Source organism: Eriocheir sinensis, chromosome 15, assembly GCF_024679095.1.
Source record: "Eriocheir sinensis breed Jianghai 21 chromosome 15, ASM2467909v1, whole genome shotgun sequence".
In the NCBI taxonomy this organism is placed as follows: Eukaryota; Metazoa; Arthropoda; class Malacostraca; order Decapoda; family Varunidae; genus Eriocheir; species Eriocheir sinensis.
In genome coordinates, this window is record NC_066523.1 from 8,269,227 (window position 1) to 8,273,314 (window position 4,088).

The 4,088-nt window shown below is 47.1% G+C and overlaps 1 non-coding gene across 1 annotated transcript; it reads left to right on the top strand.

Moving 5' to 3' along the window:
- Positions 1 to 286: 286 nt before the first annotated feature.
- On the top strand, positions 287 to 358 carry Trnad-guc (transfer RNA aspartic acid (anticodon GUC)). The gene has a single exon. It is a non-coding gene; the product is annotated as a tRNA-Asp (tRNA).
- The last annotated feature ends 3,730 nt before the right edge of the window (positions 359 to 4,088 follow it).

A 4,088-nucleotide genomic window follows, 5' to 3' on the forward strand; every position in this document is an offset into this window, starting at 1 on the left:
CTCGCTCATAATGCCTCAGGATTTACCTCTCACGCTCTCGGGAACCAGAATCTCGGTTGGACACACTAAATGGTGCCTGCCCGGTGACCCCGTCGCCGTGCTCCGTTCTGGCGAATCACGGAACACTGCGTACCTCTGTCTCCCTCCCTCTCGCCACTCTCGCCAGACCTATGCACAGTGCCAGACTTGATAATTGTAACTAATTGTGCAAATTAATCAGAGTTAAAACTGATGTATGAATAGATCCTAATGATTTAGTTTTGTCTGCTCTGGGAATTATACATATTCCTCGGTAGTATAGTGGTTAGTATCCCCGCCTGTCACGCGGGAGACCGGGGTTCGATTCCCCGCCGGGGAGGCGCGTTTTTTGCAACATTTTTTCTATATATTTTTGGATGAAGTTATAAAACCCTGTGAAATCCACGTTTGCCGACAGGCACGAGGGTGACTTAAGTCGTGGCCGCGGTGCCATGTGGCCCTGCACGCCACTCCCACGCGGCAAGGGAGAGAGTCGGGGGTCCGGGCACTCCCTCCGCGGCCGTGCTAGCGGAACAACCAACCTACTGACCTTTACCGTATCGCCTCCCGGACTTTGCTCACCCGCTGCTATATTTAGGCACCAGGAAGCCGGTAAAGGTTCTTACACAGCCGTCTTGCATTCTTTAATGCTTATGAGGCCGATGCCGTCCCACCCCCCTCGCCGCGACGACACAAAGCACCGAATGTTTTCACCGCTGCGGCTGGGTTGGCACAGGTGCACCGCGACACATCTCTCCGTCAGGTACAGGCAGAGGAGAAAACAGCCACCCGCCTCGCGATCCTCAGGTGCTCATGGAAAACTCGCTAAGTGAAGTTGTAAATGTCTTGGAAAAGTTTTGAATCTAGAATTTAATTCACAGTACATTATAGGTTTTGTTGTTTTCAAACATGCACATCTATTGCTGCCTAGCCATGTGTACGTAGGGATGTATTTGTACTTGTATATATTAATACATGTATGCATGCATGTACGTATGTAAAATTGCATTCATGTGTGGATGAATGTACTATTCGTTTTTTTTTATTTTATTTATAGCTATCCTCATGTCTGTCTGTGTTTCCGTCAAATATCTATTCCATCAAACTAATCATATCTTATACCTTTTTTACCCAAAGAGCTGTCGGTGCCCTTCCAACTCTGTCTTTCCCTTTATCAGTCGATCGTAATCTGCCACTAATCTCTTCATCCTTCAGGAACACGACTTTCTCTTACCCGCCTCATAACCTTTATCACAAGAATGGTCCGTGGCATCCGCTAGGTGTTTAAACACTTACAAACACACACACACACACACACACACACACACACACACACACACACACACACACACACACACACACACACACACACACACACACAACACAACACAACACAACACAGGAAACACCTCGAGTTACCACCACAGTGGCAGGAGGAGTTTCTGAAGCTGAGGGGGTATAAGGGGGGTGGCAATGTGGTTGAATAAGGGGGTGACGCGGCACATACCTAGATCCGGTCCCACGTCCTCACCTACCCCTTTATCTTTTTTCTCCCCACTCACCTGCCCCTTTTGCCCTACAAGACCCGTATAGACAGTCATTCATTGTAAGAGATGCGTAGTTCCATAATTCATCCGCAATAAATCGAGTAGTCCACATGCTTAGGGCAATGCGATGGAGATGAGCACCGAGGACACAGGCAGGTATAGCGTGTACCTTCACTTTTTCTACACCGAGGCTTAATTTAGTGACTGGCTGCTAATGAAGGGCAATATAAGGAAAACGTCTCAAGGTAAAGATCACATTATTAACGTCAATCTCCTGCTAGGTATAGAGACGACATGTGCGACGGCTCCTTCAAACCTGTAAGTCTCGTCACTCGTAAGTTATTTTCCCGTAAGCCCAAGTGCGCTGCCTGGTCATGTTCGGGTCTGGCTCGCGTCATTAGCATCAATCTTCTGCCGGGTAGTGATAACCTCGCTGACTCTTTGGTGGTTTAAGTCTCCTACGCAAATTAATACTCCTCCACGTGCATCGCCTTGACCGGGTTTAAAGTAGGCATTAAGTGTGGTGTATACGTATAAGCTGTCTTTCCATAGCGAGGCACGGGATCAAGCCCCTCCCTCCTCTCCCTCCCCCCACACACACTCCTTTACCCATTCGCCGCGCAAGTAGAGAGCTCTTTAACCACCGTGATGTAACTTGCAGCGTCAGGGAACGTTAGATACTCCTGACCTTTTTCTGCTCCCCGTCTCTGCTTATTTTTCTTCTTTTCCCGGAGCGGCGGTTGATGTGAAAGAGCTGATTAATTTATGGAGTGACATTTTTCGTTCCCTTTCTCTCTCTCCTTTTATCTTTATTTATCTACATTTTAACACACACATACACACACACACACACACACACACACACACACACACACACACATACACACAGTACAATATAAGAGCGTGTTTGGCTTGTATACACGAATGCCACACGTCCAGTGCATTATACTATCCCTGCACATTCCCTTTCATCTGCCATTTCCTCTCCCATTCCCTTTCTCTCCTTTATGTTAGCTTCCCTTGCCTTCACTTCAATTAACTGCTCCTCCTCTACTTTATCTTACCCTATGCCTCCTTTCTTTCCCTGTCACCTACTCCCTTACTTTTTTTTTTTCACTTATTTCCCCCCTCCTCTTCTCTCCCCTCCTGTTCACCTTTCGCTTCCCATCTCTTCCCTTCCCTTAACTTACCTTACCCTTCCCCCCCCTCCTCCTCATCTCTTGCCTTTTTTAACTTATTTTCCTTCCATTCTTTACTCTCGTGTTCATCCTTCACTTCCCATCTCTGCCCTTCCCTTCCCTTACCCTTTCCGCACCCTCCACAGTCTGTACCCAATCAGCCCGGCATACCACTCACTCCCACACATCACCGGCCACACCCGCCCATCCCCACTCACATCTCGTCCCCATCAGCTGGCCCCGAACACTGCCGCGGCCGGGTCAAGCTGGGGTCACTCCGCCCCTCACGCTCCATCCGTCCCTTGCATATATTTTTCTCCTTTTGTATCTCTTTATTTCTGTCTTGCCTTTTCTTTATTTCTCTGTTTTTAGTACTTTTTTCTTTCTTTCCTGCAGCAAGTCCATTCTCTTTGCAAGGTATTTGTTTTCCTCCCCTCTTTTTTTTTTTTTTTTCGTTTTTACCATTGTCACATTCATCGTTGTCATCTTCCTCGTCCTCGTCCTTGTCCTCGTCAACTCTCTCCTGCTCAGTCTCTCTATTGCATCCCCTTTATATTAACACTGCATTATTTCATCCTTTCCCATTATTCTCTTTCCCTTTCATATTTTGTCTCTACTATGCTTCTGAATTTCTTGTGGTACTTCACCCCTCGTTATTGTATCTCATCCACTCATTCCTTCACTAGTACAATATTTTCCAACAATTCCTTCTCCACAGTATTCCTTCCTTCATTATCCCTCTTCTCCGTCTCACTCCTCCTTTGTACTCTTCTCGTTCCTGCTCAGCAATTCCCTCAGAGCCTTCACCCCGCATCTCTTTTCATTGCCTTAGCGGTGGGTGGTGGGCGGGGGAGAAGGTTCTTGTTATCACGTTCACAAGGCTTGATGAGGTAACCCGCGTCACGAGCCTCCACGTTCTCCCTCTTCCTGGAAGCATTCAGGCACTCCAGCGCTGGCTGTTATTAATCCGGTTTGTTGTTCTGCGAAATCACGCGGCGAGCCTTCTCTGGGAGAGCATAATTGGTTTGTTTTCCAGGACTTCTACTCTTCCTTCAACTCGCATGGCCTCCCTGATGGATTTCATTCATTTGTACAATTAATGAGTATATTAATCAGTGACGATGTTTTGTCTAATCATTGAGTACGAATTTGCAGTTCTGGGAATTGCCTCGTGACATATAAGCTCGTTGAGTTTCATTGTCTTCCAGAGACGTATTGTTACACACACGTTTGTCCGTGCGTTTAGCGTTTCCAAGGTAATGTTTAACAGATCACAAACCGTAATCCAATCCGCTCCTTTCCCAGTACAGCGCCACGGGTGGTGTTGCTTCTTTCTGTTATGTTG